The following is a 15,655-nucleotide window of genomic DNA, read 5'->3' as shown; positions in this document are numbered from 1 at the left end:
CCAGATTCTAATACTCTGCTCTGCCCGGGAGCATAACTCAACCACGATGACGACATGCACAAACAGTAACAGGAAAAATAGTGTGCTTGCTTCAGAATAATTACTATAAGTGAGAAGTATGTGGAATATTCAGAGGGGTCTTGCTCACCAAGAACAATAATAACAACAACATGATCAATTCTACTACCTCCACTAGTGCTGTATACAGTCTGTAGTGCTTGTGCTGTTCAGTATTAGTCACAGACATCACATTTCTGATTTCTACCCGGTCTTGTACACTCATGGGACAGGGTTGTGATGATGTTGATATGGGTGTGTTCCAATGACACCCTATTCCCTATATGGCCAAAACCCTATGGGCACTGTTGAAAAGTACTGCGCTACATAAGGGAATAAGGTTCCATTTGAGACGCCATTTTAGTCTCTATGATGCTCCAGCTGAACATTAGTGCATAAATAGATCCTGTCCTATAGTGTATCCATCAAAGTCAGACTACCACCCCCCACCACCATTAGATTACCCCAGACATCTGTGCCCTCCCCTGGCCTCAGCAGGCACTGCTATGCCCAGCCTGACTACATGGGCTCCAAGGTTTAGGGGGGAGGGGAGAGGGCAGTGACCCAGGAAATGATGCCTTCCCTGGGATCCGAGGAGACAGCAGGCAGGGCCCTGCCTCCAGGGCATGGAGATACTGTGGTTATTTTAGGTTATTATTATCAACTGGTCTGGGGCCTGCCTCACGAATAGGATTGTAAATGGTGAAGGGACAGAGAGACAGAGGACTAATTCTAGATCAGGTGCTAGAGAAAGCATGAGAGTGACCAAGGAGGGTAGAGATGCAGATAGCTTTGAGTATGTGCACATTTGGATTATAATCTTTATTATAGATTCTATACTAATAGATTGACTGAGGTATTTTTAAAATGCATTAGTGTGGTGTAGTGTGTAGATGCGTTCCTTTGTCTCTGGATTGCACTGACGGATGGACTTCACATGAAGTGCACTACTTTTTGACCAGCGTCCTATAGGCTGCTATGGGTGCTGGTGCTATGGGCCCTGGTCAAAAGTAGTGCACTAAATAGGGATTAGAGTGCCATTTGGGACACAGCCCTGGTACAGGGTTCTACAGGGGCCATGTTCCTTCTATCAGTGAGCAGTGTTGGGGATGATGCACATTGCACAATTATCTGGGCTCAGAGAGTTTTGAGTGAGAATTTCACCTGTTCCCTACATAGTGCACTACATTTGACCAGGGCCCATAGGGATCATATACCTTTATCCAAATGAATCCAGCCCTGCATGTTGCTGATAGCTAGTTTCCATTAGACAGATATGTTGCCATCGAATGTGCATACCCACTGGCATACCACTGGCGTACCAAAAGCCTAAAGGCTTTTTTTGTGTGTTGGTTGGCCAACTGGAAGTCACCCCCCTTCCCCGATAGCATATGAACAGGTCATAAGCCAACAATGTGTAGAAGTACAGGAAATTACCTGTAAAACTGCAACATTTTCTCTCAGCCTCATGGCAAAATATGTACACTAGTGAGTGGAATGTAGTGCTATGTTACGTTGCTCCGGTTGAGGAGGAATAAACATAGTTTCCTCTGGCATCAATCAGCCAGCCAACAATAACACTGTCTGACTCACTCCGCTAGACTGTTGACAATAATGTCTGAATCCCAAATGGCACCCTATTCCCTATACAGCACACTATTTATGGGTCCGGGTCAAAAGTAGTGCACTGAATAGGGAATAGGGTTCCATTTGGGACACAAGCAATTTTACAAACATTCAGGCTTGTTTAGAGTGTGCAGGACTGGAGTATGCTCTTAATGTTTCAGTACATAAACTAACCATGCTGTCCAGATAGATATGGAGGCGCTACACAGAGGGAATCATAAAACGAGTACTAAAGCTTGTTAAAACTACGAGGCCTGACAAAAAGACTGCAAGGCACATACATACCATTGGCTGTTTGATAACTTGGAGAAAAAGAAGATGGAAGGGAAGAGCTGCTAGGATACAATATAGATCTTTGTAGTGTCATAAAAAAACAACAGGACCAAGGCACATTGTTATGGCATGTTCAAGAAAAACTGGTTTGGCATGGCCTTTCTTTTCAAACATAGCCTTTGACCAAGATACTATAAAAGTGCAATATACTGTACAATTTTACTTGTGCAATGGTAAGTAATGAGGTCAAATGTGTCCTTTAAAGGTTATAAAAGGGCTGTCCGTATACATTCCCGGTAACAGTATGCTCACCACTTATTTATCATTACATTTTTGTATGCTAGTTATTCACAAATGTATGTTTATTTCCTTAAATATTGTGTTGTGTGATTATTATTAAGCATAAATAGCGTTCCCTTTAGATTAGGGGCAGCAAAAATACTTTACTAATGATTAGTATCTAACTTCCCGGACAGGGAGTCTGATTGACTGCAGACCTCCAACCCTAATCCATAGGTACAGTATGCGAGGCTACAGTTATTATTATTATATTTCACCTTTATTTAATCAGGAAAAGCCCATTGAGAAACAGGGTCTCTTTTGCAAGGGAGACCTGGCCAAGAAGACTGCAGTTGGCAATACATTACAAAATGAAGCAATAACGCACAAGGGGGTGTGATATATGGCCAATATACCATGGCTAAGGGCTGTTCTTATCCACGACACATTGTGGAGTCCCTGGATACAGCCCTTAGCCATGGTATATTGGCCATATACCACAAACCCCGAGGTGCCTTGTTGCTATTATAAACTGGTCACCAACATAATTAGAGCAGTAAAAATACATGTTTTGTCATACCCGTGATTTAAAGTCTAATATACCATGGCTGCCAGCCAATCAGCATTCAGAGTTCGAATCACCCAGTTTATAATGTAAAACATATTATACAATCATCCACACAATCCAGCCTATCGGAAACATTTCAAATCAAATCAAATTTTATTGGACACATACACATGGCTAGCAGATGTTAATGTGAGTATAGCGAAATGCTTGTGCTTCTAGTTCCGACAGTACAATAATATCTAACAAGTAATCTAACAATTCCCCAACAACTACCTAATACACACAAATCTCAAGGAGTGAATGAGAATATGTACATGTAAATATATGGCTGAGCGATGGACGAGGGGCATAACCAAGGTGCAATAGATAGTATAAAATTCAGTATATACAAAAATGAGTAGTGTAAGATATGAAAACATTATTAAAGTGGCAATATTTAAAGTGACTAGTGAACCATTTATTAAAGTGGCCAGTGATTGGATCTCAGTGTAGGCAGCAGCCTCTCTGAGTTATTGATTGCTATTTAGCAGTCTGATGGCAGTGAGATAGAATCTGTTTTTCAGTCTCTCGGTCCCAGCTTTTATGCACCTGTACTGACCTCGTCTTCTGGATGGTAGCGGTGTAAACAGGCAGTGGCTCGGGTGGTTGTTGTCCTTGATGATCTTTTTTTGGCCTTCCTGTGACATCGGGTGCTGTAGGTGTCATGGAGGGCAGGTAGTCTGCCCCGGTGATGCATTTTGCAGACCCTTGCGGTTGGTGGAGAGCCTTGCGGTTGAGGGCAGTGCAGTTGCCGTACCAGGCTGTGATAAAGCCCAACAGAAAGTTTTCAATTCTGTAAAAGTTTGGCAGGGTTTTGGGTGACAAGCCAAAATTCTTCAGCCTCCTGAGGTTGAAGAGGCACTGTTGCGTCTTCTTCACTACACTGTCTGTGTGGGTGGATAATTTCAGTTTGCCTGTGATGTGTAGGAACTTAAAACTTTCCACCTTCTCCACTGCTGTCCCTTCAATGTGGATAGGGGTGCTCCCTCTGCTGTTTCCTGAAGTCCACAATCATATCCTTTGTTTTGTTGATGTTGAGTGAGAGGTTGGTTTCCTGACACCACACTCCGAGTGCCCTCACCTCCTCCCTGTAGACTGTCTCGTCGTTGTTGGTGATCAAGCCACCTACTTTTGTGTCGTCTGCAAACTTGACGATATAGTTGGAGGCGTGCATGGCTATCCAGTTGTGGTTGAACAGGGAGTACAGGAGGGGGCTGAGCACGCACCCTTGTGGGGCCCCAGTGTTGAGGGTCAGCGAAGTGGAGATGTTGTTTCCTACTTTCACCACCTGGGGGCGGCCCGTCAGAATGTCCAGGACACATTTGCACAGGGCAGGGTTGAGACCCAGGGCCTCCAGCTTGATGTTGAGCTTGGAGGGTACTATGGTGTTGAATGTTGAGCTGTAGACAATGAACAGCATTCTGTAGGAGATGGGATAGGGCAGTGTGCAGTGCGATGGCAATTGCATCATCTGTGAACCTGTTGGGGCGGTATGCAAACTGAAGTGGGTCTAGGGTGGCCGGTAAGGTTGAGGTGATATGATCCTTGACTAGTCTCTCAAAGCACTTCATAATGACAGAAGCGAGTGCTACGGGGCGGTAGTCAGTTAGTTAGGTTACCTTTGCCTTCTATGATACAGGTTCAATGGTGGCCATCTTGAAGCATGTGGGGACAGCAGACTGTGATAGTTAGTGATTGATATGTCCGTAAACACACCAGCCAGCTGGTCTGCGCATGCTCTGAGGACACGGCTAGGGATGCTGTCTGGGCCAGCAGCGTTAACACGTTTAAATGTTTTACTCACGTCAGCCACGGAGAAGGGGGGGTGGGGCGCAGTCCTTGTTAGCGGGCTGCGACGGTGGCACTGTATTATCCTCAAAGCGGGCAAAGATGGTGTTTAGTTTGTCTGGAAGCGTGAAGTCGGTGTCCGTGACGAGGCTGGTTTTCTTTTTGTAGTCTGTGATTTCCTGTAGACCCTGCCACATACAGTGGGGCAAAAAATGATTTAGTCAGCCACCAATTGTGCATGTTCTCCCACTTAAAAATATGAGAGAGGCCTACTTATTTCCACCATAATTTCCACCATAATTTGCAAATAACTTCATTAAAAATCCTACAATGTGATTTCTGGATTTTTTTTCATAATTGAAGTGTACCTATGATGAAAATTACAGGCCTCTCTCATCTTTTTAAGTGGGAGAACTTGCACAATTGGTGGCTGACTAAATACTTTTTTGCCCCACTGTACGTCTTGTGTCTGAGCCGTTGAATTGCGATTTCATTTTGTCCCTGTAACGGCATTTCGTGGTCTGATTGCCTTGCAGAGGAAAAACTATACTGTTTATATTCAGCCATATTCCCAGAACTCTTTCCATGGTTAAATGCGATGGTTCGCGCTTTCAGTTTTGAGTGAATGCCACCATTCGCGGTTTCTGGTTATGGTAAGTTTTAATAGTCACAGTGGGTACAACATTTCCAATGCACTTCCTAATAAACTCACTCACAGAGTCAGCGTATAGATCAATGTTGTTCTCTGAGGCTGACCAGAACATATCCCAGTCCGGGTGATCAAAACAATTTTGAAGTGTGGATTCCGATTGGTCAGACCAACGTTGAATGGTTCTAGTCAGTGGTACATCCTGTTTGAGGGTCTGCCTATAAAACGGGAGGAGCAAGATGGCATCATGGTCAGATTTGCCGAAGGGAGGGCGGGGGAGGGCTTTGTATGCATCGCGGAGGTTAGAGTAGCAGTGACCGAGTGTATTACCCCCGCAAGTACTACAATCAAAATGCTGATAGAATTTAGGTAGCCTTGTTCTCAAATTTGCTTTGTTAAAATCCCCAGCTACAATAAATGCAGCCAAAGGATATATGGTTCCCAGTTTACATAGAGTACAGTGATGATCCTTGAGGGCCTTTCGTGGTGTCTGCTTGAGGGGGAATGTACACAGCTGTGACGATAACTGACGAGAATTCTCTTGGGAGGTAATATGGCCAGCATTTGATTGTAAGGAGTTCTAGGTTAGGTGAGCAGAAGGACTTGAGTTCCTGTACGTTGTTATGAGTCATTAATCATGAGTCGTTAATCATTTACACTCCTCCTGAAGAGTATTTTGCACCAGAGTTTTAACCTAGGTGAGCAATACTTAGTAGACTAGACAATTCTTCTGCTGCACAAGAACCCTATGGGACACAGACAAAACAACAAGAGTGCAGTAATATAAAGTGTGACACTCAGTCTTGGCCTCTATACTGTACCATCTCCACTTGTTACTGTAACCAGAACTAGGCCACTGACTCAGTAGTCTTTTAGAAGGGGCCACTGGGAATGGAAGGCAACAATGAGCATTTCATGAAAAGAGAGAGAAAAAGTAACAAACTGAGAAATGATTAGTCTTTTGTCAAAGTCAAGGCCTTTTGTCTCCCTACATTTGTATTCTTTTACTCTATCTCTCTATCATGCACACAGAGTGTGAATTACGGGGGCCCAGGTGGGTCTCAGACCCCCTGAATGAGACATGAGAACCACTACATGCAACAAAGTCCAACTTTGGGGGGTGTCTAAATAATGGTAATTTGTTGTTTATAAAAGCTTAATCCAAATAAAATGAACACTCCCACCTCTGTGTCATGGTTTAAACCATTTCTCCCCCATGTGGCTACACAGTCATTGGTCTGCACTTATCATTCTGGGAAAGCCCCATATCTTAGACCCTTTTCAAGTGGCCCAATTTTTCTTTCTACAACAACGTCCTTTTGTCAGCAAGACACATCAATTACTTCAGGCTACAAGAGTATAGACCCAATGACAATCATCAAATGTCATTACACTTTTTGGTGTTTTGTAACAGATGTCTCCTTCCATTTATCAGGTAGCCTACTTTTTGAAGTGATGTATTCGACAAGAAGATTAAAACATCACGACTGGTTGTATTCATGCCAAATGAAAAGGTAACACACTTTTATTACAGTTAAATGACAGGTCTTTACTATTAGGGCTATAGGCGGCCGCCTGAAAAATATTGAGAGCCCCCGAACTTCACTGTATAATTTGCACTCTGTGTATACACACTTACACACACAGTCCATTGTTGCCTTTTCTCATAGTGGGTAGCTATGGAGTCTGTTGACATTTAGTGTGCCATTGTTTCAGTCTCAACATGAATGTGTATCAAACAATATGTGGCCTTGCAGCCAGTCCAGCACTGCAAAACATGCCAGCTCGGCGCTCCCTCTCCCCCTCCCCCCACACACACACGCACACGCTCGCACACACACACGTCCCTTCTCCAACATGTCGGTTCTGTTCTGGTTCTCAACAAGATTGGAGCACCCCGGAACGGAGTGGTAGCACAATTCTGGCCCTCGACTTATAGTGTGCCTCTATAATACGAGGACTGAAAACACTAATCTATCTTAGCAGTGGCGGTGAGACCATTTTCACATGCTCACCACACAGGGCTAACTGATACTGAGATACAGATGTATTAAGTGAGAGCCTTATAATGGAAGCACACTTAACATGGCTGACTGGGGATGTGAGAGTGTGAACGTGCACTGTGTGTGTTTTTGTGTGTGTGTGTGTGTGTGTGTGTGTGTGGGCGCGTGCGTGTGCATCTATACATCTGAATGTGCGTGAATGTTTGTTTGTATCTGCATCTGTAGCTCATCAGTGTGTGCTTATATTTCCCAATAGTACTGAATGGCCACTGCCTTCTGAATAGGAACGACCAGAGAACCCACGGGAGGGTTGAGGGATTCCTCTTCCATTCTCAGCTGCCCCCCCCCATCCTCTCTCGTTCTCTCTCTCGCAGCATCTCTCGTCCAGTCCTCTCCCTTCCCCCCAACCTCAACTCTCCCCATCTCTCACCCCCCCACCTCATGCTAATTTTCCCCAAACCAGATGCTCCTAATTTCTCTCCCTCATACAACAGACCTGTCCAATGTGACAGGAGAAGGAGGAATAGGAAAAGAGGAAAGAATTCCATTCTCTCATTCCCTCACTCTCTCACATACACACAGAGATTAGAAATCCAAAGAGAGCAAATTATAAACACACCCCAGAGAGAGAAAGATACAGAGGCTTTAGCCTCCCTAATCTAGAAGGAGGAAGAGGAGGGGATTCCATGATGTAGAGACCAGGGAACAGAACACAGGCATCTTTCTCTCCCCTACAGCACTGACACAACCACTGACTGTAAATCAACACACGCACACAAACAGACCAACGTCTCCTCTAAAGCACACCCTCCCCTAAATAAGCCTTTGTCTTACAACCAAACAAAGGGAAAGACATCAAGAAATGGTTAGAAAATGGTGGAAATGTGTGTCTTACCTCTGTAATGTGTGTGCTGCTCCCCTAGTGTCGCCAGAGACATGCAGTCTGGTGGAGTAGTATCCACACGCTTAATGACTCTCCCTCTCACACACACACACACACACACACTCACACAGTCAGGCAGGCTAGCAGGAAGGCAGGCAGGCGCGCTCATACACACACACTCTCTCACTGTGCTGTGCTGTGGCTCCCTCTCTCATACACACACACTCCCTCACTGTGCTGTGGCTCCCTCTCTCCTGCTCTGCTCTGGCTGCTCTCTCTTGCTGATCCAGCTGACATACGCCCTCTCCGCTGCTGCTCAGTCTCCACCCTCCAGCCAGCACCAACCCCACACTACACACGGCCTACAAGAAGCTACCAGGAGCCCTCCTCCCTCCCCCTCCCCCTCTTTCTTTCTCTCTCTGGTCGGCTATCAGACACAGTGCTTCTCTGAGGCCACAGGAAAAGGCTTGCCTGTCTTTTGTAAACACGGACTGTAAACAAACACATAATGTAGGTGCAGCTGACAGTGACACCCATGACTTTTTCATCTTTGCATGTAGATTGTTCATGTATTATGGAATATATTCATCTTCCTTCTTCTTCTTCCCTGCTCTGAAACTGTGCTGTTATCTGTCTGTCAGAAAATTGGAACGGAAATGGCAACACACCAAACTGGAAGTCTTCCGACTAGCTTGGAAAGACAGTACTGTGCAGTACTTACTGCTGCTCGATCATCCTATTTTTCCAACTTAATTGAGGAAAATAAGAACAATCCAAAATTTATTTTTGATACTGTCGCAAGCTAACTAAAAAGCAGCATTCCCCAAGTGAGGATGGCTTTCACTTCAGCAGCAATAAATTAATGAACTTCTTTGAGGAAAAGATCATGATTATTAGAAAGCAAATTATGGACTCCTCTTTAAATCTGCGTATTCCTTCAAAGCTCAGTTGTCCTGAGTCTGCACAACTCTGCCAGGACCTAGGATCAAGAGAGACACTCAAGTGTTTTAGTACTATATCTCTTGACACAATGATGAAAATAATCATGGCCTCTAAACCTTCAAGCTGCATACTGGACCCTATTCCAACTAAACTACTGAAAGAGCTGCTTCCTGTGCTTGGCCCTCCTATGTTGAACATAATAAACGGCTCTCTATCCACCGGATGTGTACCAAACTCACTAAAAGTGGCAGTAATAAAGCCTCTCTTGAAAAAGCCCAACCTTGACCCAGAAAATATCAAAAACTATCGGCCTATATCGAATCTTCCATTCCTCTCAAAATTATTTGAAAAAGCTGTTGCGCAGCAACTCACTACCTTCCTATAAACAAACAATGAATACGAAATGCTTCAGTCTGGTTTTAGACCCCATCATAGCACTGAGACTGCATTTGTGAAGGTGGTAAATTACCTTTTAATGGCATCAGACCGAGGCCTGCATTTGTCCTCGTGCTTCTAGACCTTAGTGCTGCATTTGATACCATCGACCACCACATTCTTTTGGAGACATTGGATACCCAAATTGTTCTACACGGACAAATTCTGGCCTGGTTTAGATCTTATCTGTCGGAAAGATATAAGTTTGTCTCTGTGAATGATTTGTCCTCTCGCAAATCAACTGTACATTTCAGTGTTCCTCAAGGTTACGTTTTAGGACCACTATTGTTTTCACTATATATTCAACCTCTTGGGGATGTCATTCGAACACATAATGTTAACGTTCACTGCTGTGCGGATGACACACAGCTGTACATTTCAATGAAACATGGCGAAGCCCCAAAATTGCCCTCGCTAGAAGCTTGTGTTTCAGACATAAGGAAGTCGATGGCTGCAAACTTTCTACTTTTAAACTCGGACAAAACAGAGATGCTTGTTTTAGGTCCCAAGAAACAAAGAGATCTTCTGTTGAATCTGACGATTAATCTTAATTGCTGTACAGTCATCTCAAATAAAACTGTGAAGGAGCTCGGTGTTACTCTGGAACCTGATCTCTCTTTTGATGAACATATCAAGACTGTTTCAAGGACATTTGTTTTTCCTACGTAACATTGAAAAACTCTGAAACTTTCTGTCCAAAAATGATGCAGAAAAATTAATCCATGCTTTTGTTACTTCTGGGTTAGACTACTGCAATGCTCTACTTTCCAGCTACCCGGATAAAGCACTAAATAAACTTCAACTAGTGCTAAATACCGCTGCTAGAATCCTGTCTAGAACCAATTTTTTTTATCATATTACTCTAGTGCTAGCCTCCCTACACTGGCTTCCTGTCAAGGCAAGGGCTGATTTCAAGGTTTTACTGCTAACCTACAAAGCATTACATGGGCTTGCTCCTACCTATCTCTCTGATTTGGTCCTGCCATACATACCTACACGTACGCCATGGTCACAAGACGCAGGCCTCCTAATTGTCCCTAGAATTTCTAAGCAAACAGCTGGAGGCAGGGCTTTCTCCTATAGAGCTCCATTTTTATGGAATGGTCTGCCTACCCACGTGAGAGACGCAGACTCGGTCTCAACCTTTAAGTCTTTACTGAAGACTCATCTCTTCAGTGGGTCATATGATTGAGTGTAGCCTGGCCTAGGAGTGTGAAGGTGAAAGGAAAGGCTCTGGAGCAATGAACCGCCCTTGCTATCTCTGCCACTGGGATTCTCCAACTCTATTACAGGGGCTGAGTCACTGGCTTACTGGTGCTCTTTCATGCCGTCCCTAGGAGGGGTGTGTAACTTGAGTGGGTCACTTATGTGATCTTCCTGTCTGGGTTGCCCCCCCCCCCCACCCCTTGGGTTGTGCCGTGGCGGAGATCTTCGTGAGCTATACTTGGCCTAGTCTCAGGATGGTAAGTTGGTGGTTGAAGATATCCCTCTAGTGGTGTGGGGGCTGTGCTTTGGCAAAGTGGGTGGGGTCATATCCTTACTGTTTGGCCCTGTCCGGGGGTATCATCGGATGGGGCCACAGTGTCTCCTGACCCCTCCTGTCTCAGCCTTCAGTATTTATGCTGCAGTAGTTTGTGTCGGGGGGGCTAGGGTCAGTTTGTTATATCTGGAGTACTTCTCCTGTCTTATCAGGTGTCCTGTGTGAATTAAGTATGCTCTCTCTAATTCTCTCTTTCTCTCTTTCTTTCTCTCTCGGAGGACCTGAGCCCTAGGACCATGCCTCAGGACTACCTGGCATGATGACTCCTTGCTGTCCCCAGTCCACCTGGCCGTGCTGCTGCTCCAGTTTCAACTGTTCTGCCTGCGGCTATGGAATCCTGACCTGTTCACCGGACGTGCTACCTGTCCCAGACCTGCTGTTTTCAACTCTCTAGAGACAGCAGGAGTGGTAGAGATACTCTTAATGATCGGCTATGAAAAGCCAACTGACATTTACTCCTGAGGTACTGACTTGCTACATCCTCGACAACTACGGTGATTATTATTAGTTGACCATGCTGGTCATTTATGAACATTTGAACATCTTGGCCATGTTCTGTTATAATCTCCACACGGCACAGCCAGAAGAGGACTGGCCACCCCTCATAGCCTGGTTCGTCTCTAGGTTTCTTCCTAGGTTTTGGCCTTTCTAGGGAGTTTTTCCTAGCCACCGTGCTTCTACACCTGCATTGCTTGCTGTTTGGCGTTTTAGGCTGGGTTTCTGTACAGCACTTTGAGATATCAGCTGATGTACGAAGAGCTATATAAATACTTTGTCACACACACACACACACACACACACACACACACACACACACACACACACACACACACACACACACACACACACACACACACACACACACACACACACACACACACACACACACACACACACACACACACACACACACACACACACACACACACACACACACACACACACACACACACACAGACAAGTGTGGGCTGAGCTCCTGTAATCAAAAGGCTTTCATCTTTAGACAACTGGAATATTAAATCCACAGAAGATTAAAGCAAAAAGAAATTCCAGACAGAAATTCAGAACAGAATCATCCTAACAAATACATGTGGACAAACAGAAACATGCACTAACAACCAAATACACACACAGTTTATGCAAAGGCTTTGTGTGTGTGTGTGTGTGTGTGTGTGTGTGTGTGTGTGTGTGTGTGTGTGTGTGTGTGTGTGTGTGTGTGTGTGTGTGTGTGTGTGTGTGTGTGTGTGTGTGTGTGCTCAAACCCCTAGAAATGTTATCTTACACACGGTTATCATTTTTAAAATAAAATATGTGCCATTCTGGCTCGGACAAGGCTCACTTACTTAGTTATTCTTCATTCCCCAGACCTTTCCTGTGAATCACCATTTCCTCAGCTCCATTCATGCTGATGTTATCCTGTGTGGAGAGTTCCACATAAGCACACACAGAGAGAGAAAGGGAGAGTTTTTTTCATTCAAGTGTAGGCTATTATTAGTATATGTTTATAGGCTTCATTTAATTTAGCCTAGATGTGTGCATTTCTATTACATATTTGTATATCTATTATTCAAATATTGTTAAATTGTTAAACATTTTTAAAGCACTGTAGGTAATTTGAGCCGTTAATTTATATTACAACATTAAGTGGACGGTGTTGTTTTCGTTCTTATTGATGCACATGTGTAGCAGGTCACTGTTCCCGAGCCGCAGGCAGAACAGTTGAAACTGGAGCAGCAGCATGACTAGGCGAACTGGGGACAGCCCGGAGTTATCAGGCCAGGTAGTTCTGAGGCATGATCCTAGGGATCAGGTCCTCCGGGAGGGAAGGAAGAGAGGGAGAGAGAAATAGAGGGAGCATGCTTAAATTCACACAGGACACCGATAAGACAGGAGAATTACACCAGAAATAACAGACTGACCCTAGCCCCTCAGACAATTGCAGCATATATACTGGAGATTGAGACAGTCCGACGATACCCCCAGACAGGGCCGACCAGGCAGGATATAACCCCACCCACTCTTCCAAAGCACAGCCGCCACACCACTAGAGGGATATCAACAGACCACCAACTTACTACCCTGAGACAAGGCTGAGTATAGCCAACGAAGATCTACTCCACCACACGAGCAGACTACTCAATAAAAAAACAATACACAATCGGAACCCCCTATCAAAATATAGCTACAAATGTTTTACTCCATAATCCAACCAATCTTTCTTTATTTATATTTTTATACTAGTTTCATGGTATCCAATTGGTAGTAGTTACAGTCTTGTCTCATTGCTGCAACTCCCATACAGACTCAGGAGAGGCAAAGGTCAAGAGCCATGCATCCCCTGAAACACAACCCAACCAAGCCGCACTGCTTCTTGACACAATGCCCATCCAACCCGGAAGCCAGCCGCACCAATGTGTTAGAGGAAACACCATACACCTGGCGACCTGGTCAGCGTGCACTGCACCCAGACCACCACAGGAGTCGCTAGTGCACGATGAGACAAGGATATCCCTGCCGGCCAAACCCTCCCTAACCCGGTCAACACTGGGTCAATTGTGTGCCCCCCCATGGGCCTCCCGGTCGCGGCCAGCTGCAACAGAGCCTGAACCCAGAATCTCTGGTGGCACCACTAGCACTGCAATGCAGTGCCTTAGACCACTGCGCCACCCGGGAGGCACCGATCCTCCTTTATGGCAGTGAAATATGGAAATATGGAAATATTACAGTCAAACTACACATCATGGGGCAAAACACCTACAGAAAAACTGCAGAATACACATCATGGGTCAAAACCATCCTACATGTAAATAGAATTTCAACCAACCACGCATGCAGAGCAGAACTAGGAAGATTGCCTCTTTTACTGCCCACTAAAAAAAGGGCAGGCAAATGATGGGTGCACCTAGCCCAATCTGACAAATGGTCATACAAGCACAGAGCATTTATGGACAAGCGACTGCCCAGAGAGTGACTTAACAAAACTAGCCCCAAAACACAAGATTAAAATTAACACAAGTGATCTGACCCCAAGGACAAAATTTACAGCTGGAGGTGAACAATATGAACGCATACATCAACAATTGGCGGCGTGAAGTTGAAGGTCAGAGAATGATGGAATGCTACCAAACATTGGAAAGATGCTTCACTTCAGTTGAATACTTAACCTATTTAAAAGATCCCCCCAAAATAATAACCTTGACCAAATGCCGAATTAATGATCATAGCCTGTCAATTGAAACCGGACGGCATCAAAAAACATGTTTGGCCAGTGAGGATGTCCTCACTGTGGGCTAAGGAGAAATAGAAAGCGAAAGTAAGTGCCAAAATAAAGGAAACACCAACATAAAGTGTCGTCATAGGGCGTTGAGCCACCACGAGTCAGAACAGCTTCAATGCACCTTGACATAGATTCTACAAGTGTCTGGAACTCTATGGGAGGGATAAGACACCAGTCTTCCACAAGAAATTCCATAATTTTGTGTTTTGTTTGATGGTAGTTGAACACACTGTCTCAGGCACTGCTCCAGAATCTCCCATAACTGTCCAATTGGGTTGAGATCTGGTGATTGAGACAACCATGGCATATAGATTACATCGTTTTCATGTGGATGAGGGCATTGTCATCCTGGGTCCATAGCATGGTAGCCAAAATAATGTCCAAAATAATGGCCTGCCCAGAATTTTTATACAGTACATGACCCTAAGGATGATGGGATGTTAATTGCCTAATTAACTCAGGAACCACACCTGTGTGGAAACACCTGATTTCAATAGTCTTTGTATCCCTCATTAACTCAAGTGTTTCCATTATTTTGAATTTATAATTGATTAAATGTACATTTTTTAATTTTAATTTTATTATTATTGAAAATGAAAAGCTGAAAGGACTTGAGATAATAATCATTCAAAATTAAATGTTAGGCAAAATGTCAACTATACTCTATCATTCATTGAATCAGATGGGTCATTCATCACAAAAGTAACTGATATTGCCAACTACTTTCATGATTTTTTCATTGGCAAGATTAGCAAACTTAAACATGACATGCCAGCAACAAACGCTGACATTACACAGCCAAGTATATCTGACCAAATTATGAAAGACAAGCATTGTAATTTTAAATTCTGTAAAGTAAGTGTGGAAGAGGTGAACACAATTGTTATTGTCTATCAACAATGACAAGCCACCGGGGTCTGCCAACTTGGATGGAAAATTACTGAGGATAATAGCAGACAATATTGCCACTCCTTTCATTTTAATTTTTAATTTACCTTTATTTAACCAGGCAAGTCAGTTAAGAACATATTCTTATTTTCAATGACATTTACATTACATTTAAGTCATTTAGCAGACGCTCTGGCCTGGGAATAGTGAGTTAACTGCCTGTTCAGGGGCAGAACGACAGATTTGTACCTTGTCAGCTCGGGGGGTTTGAACTCGCAACCTTCCGGTTACTAGTCCAACGCTCTAACCACTAGGCTACACTGCCGCCCCAATTTAAGCCGACTATAAAGTGTGTGCCCTCAGGCCTGGAGGGAAGCAAAAGTTATTCTCCTACCTAAGAATAGTCAA

The 15,655-nt window shown here is 44.2% G+C and overlaps 1 protein-coding gene across 1 annotated transcript in view; it reads right to left on the bottom strand.

The window, feature by feature from the left end:
- Positions 1-8,409, bottom strand: part of LOC124002252 (guanine nucleotide-binding protein G(I)/G(S)/G(O) subunit gamma-2) — a 41,239-nt gene extending 32,830 nt beyond the window's left edge. Inside the window, exon 1 of the mRNA XM_046309623.1 lies at positions 8,178-8,409. The gene's annotated coding sequence lies outside the window, so the exon portion shown is untranslated. The remainder of the gene's footprint in view (positions 1-8,177) is intronic.
- Between the last annotated feature and the right edge of the window lie 7,246 nt (positions 8,410-15,655).

This window comes from Oncorhynchus gorbuscha, linkage group LG17, assembly GCF_021184085.1.
Source record: "Oncorhynchus gorbuscha isolate QuinsamMale2020 ecotype Even-year linkage group LG17, OgorEven_v1.0, whole genome shotgun sequence".
Taxonomy (NCBI): Eukaryota; Metazoa; Chordata; class Actinopteri; order Salmoniformes; family Salmonidae; genus Oncorhynchus; species Oncorhynchus gorbuscha.
Note: the sequence above shows the minus strand (reverse complement) of the source record. Positions and strands in the feature narration are given on the sequence as shown.